General features: G+C 30.4%; 1 protein-coding gene across 1 annotated transcript in view; it reads left to right on the top strand.

Annotated features, from left to right (window-relative positions):
* Positions 1-459: 459 nt before the first annotated feature.
* The window catches only part of LOC129942122 (protein toll), a 331,316-nt gene continuing 318,738 nt past the window's right edge, over positions 460-13,037 (top strand). The window contains exon 1 of the mRNA XM_056050933.1: positions 460-1,628. The gene's annotated coding sequence lies outside the window, so the exon portion shown is untranslated. The remainder of the gene's footprint in view (positions 1,629-13,037) is intronic.

Raw genomic sequence — 13,037 nt, 5'->3', positions numbered from 1 at the left:
AAGAGAGCCAAAAGTCATAACTATAGTTTACAAGTCTCACTGGCTGCTTCTGCTTCTGTAATCAAAAATAACAATAACATAGGTATTAAGCCTCTGACTTCACATGACCAAATTCTCTTAATCCATGGATTTTCCCGTCTAATGATTTTCATACTAAAAATTAATCCCAAAAATTCTTCAACTGTCTGACAGCCTCTACTGGCAGCAGTGTTGCCACTTGAACTTGGTGTTTCTTTGGATTTCCCTAGAAATCAAAAATTATATCAGTCCATGTTCCTCTTGTCGCTTGATAGATGATAGAACTCGCCAAGACCGAAAAAGTCTACAGAGCAGAGCCACCACCAACCTAACCTAAAGTAACACACCACATAGTTGTTGTTGTTCTCTGTTAAGTTACATCAGCATCAGCAGCTCTGAGCTCAGCAGTGCTCAACTCAGTTCACAGTTTCAGACTTTTAGTTGTCTTCGGTGCGTCGCTGAGAGTGAATGTGTACAAGCGTAGGAGACGGTATTTTCCTTTTTTCGTCTACTCAGAATCTCATTAACCGGTTTGGCGTCTTTTTTCAAAGTGTGAATCTTAAAAAGAAAATACCCTACAACTTAAAAACCAAAATAAATACAAAAAAACACCCTCTGTGAAATAAAATTCCACGTTGAGTTAAGATACGTCACGCTTAAGTAAGTTTCGTCTCGTTACATGTCGTCATTAAAAACGTGATGTAAACTAACTTATAAAGCCTCGCGTTTTCTTTTTGTTTTGACAACACTGATTAGTATCAGTTTGATATAAAAGTAATAATTGCCTGTTGCTTATAGAGTCCGTTAATTTATCGACGACTACGATATGCATCAATAACGAGGCGGAGGGAAGACTCAAACCTAGTTACTTGGAATTCATCACATGTGACTATCTTTCCTTTTGTAGGATTGAAATAGAAAAATAAGGAAATAGTGTTGGATATTGGATCCCTTCATCAAGTGATACAAAATCATCTTCCCGCTTCATGCTCCTTTTAGCCCCGATAACAATTTTCAAGTGATAAATTTATAAATAAAAATTGAATAATTCTTAAGAAATAAGTATTTTTAACCGTTATATGTAGGTACATATAGAAAGACCGCGAACCTAGATTTGTTGACACAAACACAATCTGGTTGGAAAGCCCGAAGCCCTGAGAAACCGAAACAGACAGTTTCTTTGTTAAATAAAATAAACAACAACAAAAGTTTTCAAAAAAATAAAAAAAAATAAAGCTTAACATTTGGCTTCGTACGTTGAAGATTAAAAACAACACCAAGCGTTAAGCGTGTTTGTGTAATCGTTTCATTTCATCGCTCAATATTCGAGTGAAGTTGTTTTTGTTTTCTATATTATTTTGTGCGGGTTTTTGAGTTTGTGTCGTTTTTAATGTGCTTCTGTTAAAAAATATCAAAAAATCATCACAAAAGTTTTCAAACATCAAATATTTTTAAGGGAATTCAAGAAATAGGAAAGATTCCTACATTAAGCCTTTGGATAATTATAAAAATCAATTTTTTAATTGATTACAACGGAGGTTTTTCTTAGCTCAAGATCAAGAAGTTTATAGCTCAAGCTTCGTTAATAACATTTTATTAATTTGCAACAGGTAAGTCGAACTTTTTTTTGTTGTTGTTTGAACTCTCACTTTGGAGCTCGTCTTTGTTTATTCATAGTTGTGTGAAAGAGAGGTTTGAGACTTGACTTTGACGTTTTATAAACCACTCAAATTTACACCAATCTATAGAGATAGGTAAAGAAGCTTTTAATAAGTCTTAGTTTTTAAGCTATGAGTGTACACTGTACCTAACTACTTACGATTAAAAAAAATAATAATGTTAACTTTTGAATAAATAACATATCTAACTGCGAAGTTGTGAAATGAAATTATTATTGACGAACGAATAAATTAATGATATTTAAAAGAAAGCTAAAATGCAACTTAATTGTACCTATACAAATATTTAACTAATCAGTGTACTTTTGAAAAACAAGCTTCGATATGTGGTAAATCCAGAAAGAGTTGGGTTTTAAGATTTGAATTAGTAGGTGATTTACAAATAATAATGCTTAAGAGATTTAGTTGTTTACTTATTTTAAGTTTGCTGAATTTAGGGTGCTGAAATGGCCATTGCTTAAAACACATCATTTTGTTTTCGAATGTCATTTGAAATTAAGCTCGAGATTTTTATTAGATTCCGATATTATATTTTTGATAGCCTAAGTGAACATGGGAAAAGCTGAATTTTATCTGTTTTTAGGTGTGTTTTTGGAGTCTTACAGGTCATATGGAAAGACTTTCCCCATATAAAAAAAAACTTAAATTAGGTGGGGCATTGACTTCTATGTCAAGTCTAGCTATCATTATGACTACATAGTTTTCTAACAAGACGGTTTATTCTGATATGATGATGTTCATTTAAGTGGAAACAATTCGCCTAAATGGCTGTCACGACTCCGGTTAAAGTACCATATCCTTTTCATGAAATTTTCCGTGAACGATTCGCACATTTAACTTCACGAAATTCATTTTTAAGGGTTTCCATCGATTGTGGAGCAATGAAGTAGACTTTATCTGTTACGTGAAGTCAAAGTGGTCAGTTGTAATCTTCTCTTTTAGAAAAAAAGTGGGACGTGTCTTACACTGATAAATTTCCACTCCGTATCCGTCTGTCGATTTTTCAAAAACTTTAACAAAATATTTTTAACAGTATTTTGTAAGGGATAAGAACATTTCTTTGTTTCCATAATACTTCAATTGAAAACCATTTTCTATCAGTTTTTTTGTTGTTTTTGTAGGTTTTGATATTTTGCAAAAATGTTGTTATTTGTTTTTTTCTAAAAAAAATTTATTAAAAGTTACATCATTTTGCGTAACGTAAGATAAGTTCCGTAGCGTGATGGTTAGTGCGTTGGACTATCATGCAAGGGGTCTTGGGTTCAATCCCTGCCTGTGCCGCCTTAATTAAAAAAAAGTTTTTACGGGTACTGACTCTTGCGAGAAATTGACAAATGCTCCAAGAATAATTCTTGTCATGAAAAGTGCTTTCTCAAAACAACAAAAAATAGCCGTTTGGATTCGGCATATAAACTGTAGGTCCCTTCCATCTCTGACAACATTACTCGCACACAGGAATGGTTGAGAGTTGTAAGTCACTAGGCCCTGGTTCTTCATGGACTGTTGCGCAACCTAATTTATTTATTTTTTTTTAAAGATAAGTTCTAATTTTTTTATTTTCGAAATTTTTATTCGAACATTTTTTAGCAATTTTAGCAGCATTTTCTAAATGGTTTTGTTTCTTATAAAAAAATATCGATGGGATTTTTTTAGAAACATAATTTTATTTTGAAGTCAATACATTCATTTTATTTCGGAATATTGGAATCATCATTTGTTTTTTTTTTGTTCAAAATTATATTTATGTGGTAACCACGTCACATTATATAATATTAAATTCATTTATAGTTGATAGCGTTATTTAGAATTCAAGGACCTCGAATCATCAAAAATATAAAAGTTTTCCGTTCGAAAAATCGGATCGTTTATGGTAGAAATGGCGATCTCAAGGCAACCTAGCCTGATCCAATTAGCACTGTAGTGCGCCATTTTGATACCAAAACGCATTTGAATTGTGATAGAAAGGGAAAGATTTATAGAGAAGCTTCATAGTGATTATGTTAGAGCCATTTTGTCGCATTGAGAAAAAAAATTAAGTCTCTAATCTTAGTCTCATATAGCCCATCAAGTTCGTGAAAAATTGCTTTTCTAAAGCATTTCATTCTAGTGTTTGCCGAAGCAGGACATTGCGTAGGAAATGGATTATCACCTTCTCTTTGGTCACTACAACTACGGCAAGAGGTGTTGTAAGAGATACCCAACTTCTCTGCATGAGCTCCTATAGGCTATGTCTTGCCTTGGCCTGCATAGAATATCGTTTGTACGGGTTTTATTATAGGTGGGCCATAACTTCCTAGATATAATGCAGTTGGCTCGCAAGCTCATCGCGATATTGCTGGAACAATTTAGATGAGCATATGACCGAGTTAATGTCTTTGACAGCTGCCTGACTGTCTGTGAAGATAGCCTCATTTCGGATTTGGTTTGGGCTTTGTTTAGGTATCTTACATGCCTCACTTATTGCCAGCAGTTCAGCCTGAAAACCGCTAGCAAAGTCAGGAAGCCTAAAGGATTTGGCTACATTTACGGACTCAGAAAAGATCCCAGAACCAACTCTGCAACCCATCTTTGAGACGTCAGTAAAGATGGTTGTGTCGAAACCTATCGACACGATGTCAACCTCCCAATCTTCTCTGGACGGGAAAATAACTTTAAAACCCTTACTAAGGCTCAAAGTAGGAGTGCAGTAGTCAGTGTCTACCGAGATAATATCTGAGGGAATCAATTTCGTTGTGTTGCTGTGACCATAAAGTTTTGACAACCAGCTGTTTAAATCATTCAGCCTAATAGCGCTGCAGGAAACTATGTATTTAATTAAAAGGTCGATTGGTAGAAGATCCAAAATAACATTTAAGGCGTCCGTTGGGCAAGTATGCATGGCCCCTGTAGTGCCCAAGCAAGCTGTTCTCTGAACCTTCTTTAGCTTATCCGGATCGTTTATACATAATAACTTTTGTGGGAAGTTAATAACACGGTCAGAAAACTTTTATTCAAAAATTGTTCTGTTGTTTATGTCACTCGTAGTGCCGTCTCTAAAAAGAAAAAAGAGGCTGGGATGCGTCCCACACTGATAACTTCCCATCCCGTCTGTCGATTTGTCTTGCTTAAAAGTTTGTCTATATGTACTCGTATCAAATTCTTCCAAATTTGCGTACCATTTTTTGTAGATTTTATTTTTTATAAAAATCGGATTTTTATATAAAAATTACTGAATATCGGAAACAATATTTTCTGTGAAATAAAATAAGTTTGAAGCCAATATTTTTAATTTTTGAAAAGCTATTTGAGTCGAAAGCAAATTTCTACCAAGTTTTAGTACTTTTTTTATTTTTTATAAAAAAACTGTCACTTCGATTTTACTCAAAATTTTACTGAATATTGACAACAATATTTTTTAAAAGATAAAAGTAGTTTAAAGCCAATGTTTCAAGGTTTTGAAAAGATATTTGAATCGAAAATCAATTTTTACCAACTTTTATACATTTTTTTCGGGTTTTTATTTTTTGTAAAAAAACTATCAATTTAATTTTTATCAACATTTCTCAGAATGTTGAAAACAATATTTCTTTTAAGAAAAAAATAAGTTTGAAGCCTAAATTTTAAGTTTTTGAAAAGATATTTGAATCGATATTCAATGTTTACCAACTTTGAGTAATTTTTTTTTTAGATTTTTACTTTTTATAAAAAACTGTCAATTAAATTTTGCTCAAATTTTTATCAGATGTCAAAAACAGTATTCTTCGTTGCACAAAATTGTTTTGGAGATGAAATCATATTTAAACCGTAAAATTTTGGAGGTGAACAAATTTTTTTTTTCAGTTTTTTTTTGATTTATAAAAAAAAAACCGTTAAATGGATTTTTTTTTTCAAAAAATATACATCTTCGATATCACGTTACAATATATTATATAAAATTTAATTCAAGTCTCTAGCGTTTTGGGTTCGTAAGATATTTAGGGTTAACCAAAATTTTCACCTTTTTTTCAAACTGCAATGGTAAAAAAACCACTCACGCAATTTTCTTGAGAGCCGTTTCTACATCTTCCTGCCTTATTATCTGTATAACAAAATGTATTTGAATTCGATATCTTTTCTGGTTCTTGAGCTATGGGCGACGAAAGAAACACAACCACCAGCCCCAAAACTGTGTCAAGTTGAGAATAGAAACATTTTTAAACAAGCACTGAAGATAATTTTTCGATGAAAATCCGAATCATATTGATGCATTTCATGGATGTTTCATAACTGCTTAAGACCTGCGTCCTTATGAGAAGTTACTATACGTTCGAAGCTTCTGAGATGAGACTGTACTGCCGAGAGTCTCATCGGTCTTTCCTCTTCTAGATAGAAAAAAAAAAATGCAAAAATGTGTTGTGTTAGTCAGGCTTATAATACCCAATTACAAAAAAACCGTATCACGGAATCCATTCATAATGCAAAATTGTAGGAGATTTTCCGAACGAATTAGGCAATAGTTTGTTCATAAAAGTTTCCGATTGCGACGTAGTTTATGATAAGGCTAAATTCTTCTTCGATTCGTAAAACTTATAAAAATATACCGTTTTCATATTCTTATTCGTATGTCTACTTCGTAGGTATACAATTTAATGACAATTAAATTAAATCCTTTAAATCATAAAAAGAGATGACAAGGCTACACGAAACTACCGATTAAACAATTAACTAGAAAACCAGACCGAAACCGAGTCAATACTCAGTTATACGAGACTGAGACTATATTGACGAGACTTAAATTTTTCGATTTGACGAGACCAAGACGCAGTTCGCAAAAGTTTCGTGGAGCTTGCCAGACCTATGGTGTATATTGTTTGTGGAATGCCTAATTCCAAAGATTGAAGAGAAATCAACAACCTAAGTTTTCGTCAACACTAAGGGCTCCAATAGTAAATATTTCAGTTTTTCTTGAATAGTACAGCATACAACACCTAAAAATTTATCCAATAATTTCATTTTGGCTAGCCGGGGAATTGCAACACACGCTTCCCAAAAGCGTCGTAATTTTGCGAACTATCATTTTAAAATGTTTAACAATTTTTGCATTCAAATTTAAAAATTTGGTGTATTATGGTTTTACTAGTTGTTTTAAGCTGAAAACTATATGTGCTGACTGTTAGTCCAGCGTTCAAATTGTGAGCGTTTGGTTCATATTATTTTGTAATATATATTCCACAATTAATGTTTTAAAAGCAATATTTATTAAGCTGAAAGCTGGATTGTCAGATTTTCATTGATTGATGTGTAAATAAATTTTAGAACATTATCACATAGAAAATGTCTGTTTCTTTATACTTTACGTGTCTATCGTGTAAAAAAGCTCTTTTTTAGACCTTTATTTACTTCACACCTTTTTCAATAAAGACAAGTACGGTGGTAATCAGAGTAACTCCAGAATATCAATACAGTCCGCCAACACTCTACACTTGTTGCTTATCTCTGATCCTAATAAATATGCGGTTAGTGTATTATCACCTCTAGACACATCAGACCATTGTGTCATATCTGCAAGAAAGTGCACCACATCGACCCAAATATGCCTTAATATTGCAAACTGAGACTTCAAAATGTATGTTGATTCAGGGTTTCGATGATTTTGATTTCATTTGTTCTTTTTTAAATTTCTAATAGTTTAAGAAGTTGAGGTTGCTATTGGATGCTCTATAAGTAAAGTATACAGCTTATGTCAACTTACAGCCGTTTATTTTCTTATATTGCCCAAATTGTATCTTGCAAAATTTTCTTTCGTTGGTATAAATCATGTAAACCGAAACACCGCATTGTCTTTTTTAGAAAATCGGATGAATTAGTTTTTGGAGGCTTAGCGTATTGCTTTTACAATACGTGCCTGTCAGTACTTTTATACTGTTTCCAATTTCAATTATATCGTTTAAAATTTAAATTTTAACAAAGTTATGACTATGACTAAAAGAATAACGCTAACCGTAGTTCTGATTAGCAAGTTTCATTTGTAGACCGATTTTCCACTGTTTTTAATGTGATGATGTTGTTATAGCACTTATTTTTGTATGTACTTAAGATTTATTTTATTTTTAGATATCAATAGTTTTGACTATCAAAAGTTCAAGGTATGGTAAGCCTTTTATTACTTACAACCATAAAGGTTTTGACAGTAGACGAGACAACAAACTCGGTTTGTAGTTTTTTGGCATCCTTTATCAAAAAGGTATAATAGTTTAGCTGGAACTATTTTTTACTTACAAAAATTGAGGATTGAAGCTGCTAGAAGATATTAAGGTTTGATAAATCTCATTGATAGTAATTTTTAATTAGTCCTTTTATAATGTTTCTTAACACACTTGTTGTCTTAAGCTTAAGGCTATCTATGCTTGACTGTTAAACTAGTGTTCATGTATTTGTTATTTTAAGTAAAGAAAATCAATCTAATTTTCTGTTTTATACTTGAATTTTGTATCTATTTAAGCACAAAGGATTGCCAATTCCAAAACCATTTTTTTAAACGTTTTCTACTATATGTAGGAAATTCATTGAATGTTCTGAATGAGCATTCCTAAACTTAACTAAGTAAATATTATTTTAGCTGGATTGTCAGAATTTCATTGATTTATGTGAACATGTGGAGAAATATTAATTTTTAAAATAAATGTTGAAACATTATCACACAGAAATTCTTTATTTTCATAGGGCCAAAAATATACTGTTGAATTCTATTTAAATATCTGTTTCTAAATACTTCAGAGTAACTTTATAATATAATTTTTTAATTAGGCTTGGCTTTTTTAATCTGTCCCATTAATGTTCGCTTTAACTCTTAAGCTAGGAGTTAGTGTTAAACAAATTAAGTATCATGTGATTCCTGAAATTCTTTTTAAACAATTATTTAAAATTAATTTAGATTCGTTAATTGATAGTTTATTATTTATAGTTTGACGTGATTGAAAACACGTTTGGTATTATCAACCAAATTCGAACAATGCCCAATGGCGGATCCAGGGAGGGTTCGCGTCGTAGAGATTAGTATTTGGTTTAATTTTCGTTGGAGACCGCATGAAATGATTCTCTTATATTTTTTTTTAAATTCGTATTCTAGTGCTTTCCATTTATTGGATAAAGGTGCTATTTTTAACTGAGGAATTTACCAAGAACACAATATGAATCCGAAATCTAGTTCTATTCCGATAGCACCGTATATGAGCCATAAAGTTTATACAGTTAATTTATAAGACAATTATTTCATCTGACGGTTTTTTAGTAATTCAATTTAGAAAAAAGCAGTTTGTTTCTCAAAAGAACTAAATATATTTTTAAGCATTGTTAAGGTATTGACGAAATTTAAAAAAAAACGTTAGAAAAGACAAACTATTTTAATAAGATTTTTTCCGAAAAAAAGAGGAAATATTCAGATTCTTAAGAGGAAACCTTGAAAAAAAGAGATCGTCAATTTAAACTGAAGTTGATTACCGTTAATCGATTATTGTTCCTTTTTGATCAAAATTTTTGTTCAAAAGGTTCACGCAAAACCAATTTTTATTTAATTTATCTTCTAGCAACAGCTCTAATCTACGAGTAAACAAACTGAAATGATAATACTAAAAGGCTTCCGGAAATTTCCTCAGATGAAAAAACGATAGAAAATTCTTTGTTATTTTTCTTGAAAACTTTTTAATTTTCTGGCTTTTTCCATTTCTGTTTTTTTGTGTTCTTCGCATTAATATAAATGGCAAAAGCTACGTTTCAAAACAATTTCTGTCATTTCGATAGGAAGTCTTCAGAATTCAATAGATCTAATAACTTAAAATGTGACTTTATGTTCTAATATTTTTAAAAGTGAAGTTAAGACACACAAAATGTTATTTCATTTTTACAGAATATTGAACTACATTTTTAAGAGGTGCCTAAAAACTCACCTTTATGTAAAGTGTGTTATTCTAACCCTCCCCCTCCTGATTAAAAACCTTGATCCATCCAAGGGCAGATCCAGATTTTTAATCAGGGGGGGGGGCGGCTGTCACGCATTGAACCTATAGACGAGTTTTTACTTACCGCTTAAAAATGTTCTTTAAAGAAGGCTAACAAAATTTAAATAACATGATGTGCATCTTAACCTTAAATGTACACATTTCAAAGTCTAAAGTGACAACTTTAGTTATTAAATTATTTTAGAACGCTATTGTCCAGCAAGGTATGGTTTTACTATTTATTTTAGTAGACTTTCTTCATATGAAAGCATTCTAAGATTCTTACAGTTTTCTAAATGTGCCATATTTAAGAACAACACACAAAAGTTTAGAAGGTTTTTATTGCTTTCATGTAGAAATGCACGAAATTGTTTTGAAACTTTGCTTTCTTCAAAAAAAAAAAAAAAATTTGATGCCATTTATATTAACGCGAAAAACGCTACAAAAATTCAAATACCAAGAAAATGAGAAAGAATCTGATATCAAGAATTTTCTGTATTTTTTGATGAAGTTTTTTCGGACTCAATTTTCGGGAGTCTATTATTACTATCGCTATCAGTCTGCTAACTCGTAGTTTGGAGCTGATGCTTCATCTTAAAGAAGTCAACAAAACTTTGAAATTATAGAGAGAAAAATGTTTGGTTCTTGAGTTTAAACCAATAAGTGCATTTAAGTACAACATTTCTCTGAATATAAAATAAAAACAAACTTAGGTAAACAAATAAGCTGGGAAGCAACTTTTGTGTGGCAGTCACAAATTACACGTTTCAGAATCTCTTTTCACTTCAGTTCTCAAAAGATTCAAAGCTTACATATTAATAAATATAAAACATGCATTGTGTTTTTTCAATCAGTTTTTCATTAGTTTAACAAACGTGACACTTTTGCTGTTTTTGGGACATTAATATTATTGAAATTCGTGTTTAAATCTTAGTTCTAAAGAATCTAATGCAAATTCCCTTCCAAATATAGATTTCTTTAATTTGACCATAAAAGTTTTATTGAAAAGAAAATATTGAAAGAAATATATTTCCCGGCTACAATACTGGCAAAAAAAAAATCTCAAAAATTTAAATGACATTAAAAAAAGAGGCTGGGATGCAACCCACACTGATAACTTCCCATCCCATCTGTCGATTTGTCTTGCTTAAAAGTTTGTTTATATGTACTCGCCTCAATTTTTACCAAATTTGCGTACTTTTTTTTGTACATTTTATTTTTTGATGAAAAAAACCGATTGTTGGATTTTTATATACAAATTATTGAATATCGAAATATTTTTAATTTTTGAAAAGCTATTTGAGTCGAAAATCATTTTTTACCAACTTTTATTAATTTTTTTAGGTTTTTATTTTTTGTAAAAAAAGCTGTCCATTCGATTTTTCTCAACATTTTTTAAAATTTTGAAAACAATATTTCTTATAAGATAAAATAAGCTTGAAGAATAAATTTTAAGTTTTTGAAAAGATATTTGAATCGATATTCAATTTTTACGAACTTTGAGTAATGTTTTTTTTAGATTTTTATTTTTTTTATAAAAAAACTGTCAATTCGATTTTTCTCAAAATTTTATCAGATGTCAAAAACATTATTCTTCGTTGCACAAAATTGTTTTGGAGATGAAATCATATTTCAGTCGTAAAATTTTGGAGGTGACAAATTTTTTTTTTCAGTTTTATTGATTTATAAAAAAAACCGTTATATTGATTTTTTTCAAAAAATATACCTGTTTGGTATCAACTTACAATTTATTATATAAAATTTAATTCAAGTCTACCCTTGACAACACCTAAGTCTCAATAAATTCAACCAATTATTGATAAAGTATACTCGACAAAATAATAGAGCTCGTGTAAAATTGATAAAATCTTAAATGAACAAATTGAACATTTCTCATAGTTGAACGACTTGTCTATCGTTTTGGTTCCTAAGCTTAAAAATTCCTTGTCTCAGTTCAATTTGTGTTGACATCTACTTTCTTGCTGCCCTATAAAATGCAACAAATTGTTTTGATCTATTTAAATTGTTGTATATGCAGAATTATAATAAAAGGCGTTCTTTCACACTTTTAAATGAACCATGGGCGTACATATGCTTCTAATATTTGTTTTTATTTTGCGAATTGGTTTAAAGTACTATTATTGCATTAAGCCCCCATTTATTTAATGTATGTGTATTTAAACCAATATAAAGGAAATATATATGAACAAATGACGACGAATAAGTAAAAAATCGCATTAGAAATAGTAAGAAAATTAAATTAAATTTACAATTGTAAATTGTATTGTAATACATTCAATTGAAGTCTTCTATGGAAAAACCTGGAGAATAACCCGCGCTCAGAACTTAATTTGCAAACTCAATAAACTTGTAGTTATAGATATTGATGTGATGATGCTGAACAAGGTTCATCTATCAACGACATTTTAATAAAAATACATATTCCTCACTTATGTTACTTTTATAGATACTTTTATCTTGAAATGGAATTTGCAACAATACACCATCCCATCATTAATGACAATTTAAAAATATAAATAAATATCTGTGTATATGTGTAGATAATAGATATGTATATATTAGTTATACATACCTTGTCTACATGCTTTCGTATATCAATCTTTATGAATTTCCAGCGAAAAATACATTCATTATCTATACTTTGCAAATTGTTTTTGAATAAAATTATAATTTAATATTATTCCAGAAAATAGCAACAAAGGGCGATGCAGTGAAGTCAATAATAGATACGTTTATAAAAGTTCATTGGGGTTTCGCTCTGTCACTCGTACTCGATAGCATTTAAATTATTTTTAAAAAATTATGAAATTATACCACAACCCATTAATTGGTTGTTTAGAAATTCAATTTATGTTACGATAATTTTATATACACAGATAACAAAAGAGGTTCTGAGATACGACTTACTCTGATAATTTGCCATCTGTGTCCGTCTCTCGATTTTTCTAAAACTTTAACAAAATATTTATAATACAATTTTGAGTGAAATAATAAATTTGAGGTCAATATGTTTTTATGTTCTCATTGTACTTCAGTCGAAAACCATTCCATATCAGGTTTTTGATGTTTTTTTTTTGGGTTTTCGTGTTTTGTAAAAAAAAGCTGTCAACTGATTTTTTTCTTAAAAATTACGAGAAGTTACCAACAATATTTTGCATATGATAAAATATGTTTTATTTTAATATCTACTCCCGTTGTAGAAATTTTTAGTTGAAAAGTATTTTTTAACAATTTTAGCAACATTTTTAATAGTTTTTATTTCTTATAGAACAATTACTGATTAGATAATTAGATTGAGGGCAATGTCTTTAAATTTTGACAAGATATTCGAGTCAAAAATCAATTTTTATATTATTGTTATGTT

This window comes from Eupeodes corollae, chromosome 1, assembly GCF_945859685.1.
Source record: "Eupeodes corollae chromosome 1, idEupCoro1.1, whole genome shotgun sequence".
In the NCBI taxonomy this organism is placed as follows: Eukaryota; Metazoa; Arthropoda; class Insecta; order Diptera; family Syrphidae; genus Eupeodes; species Eupeodes corollae.
The sequence above is the reverse complement of the archived record's forward strand: the minus strand, read 5'-3'. Positions and strand labels throughout refer to the sequence as shown.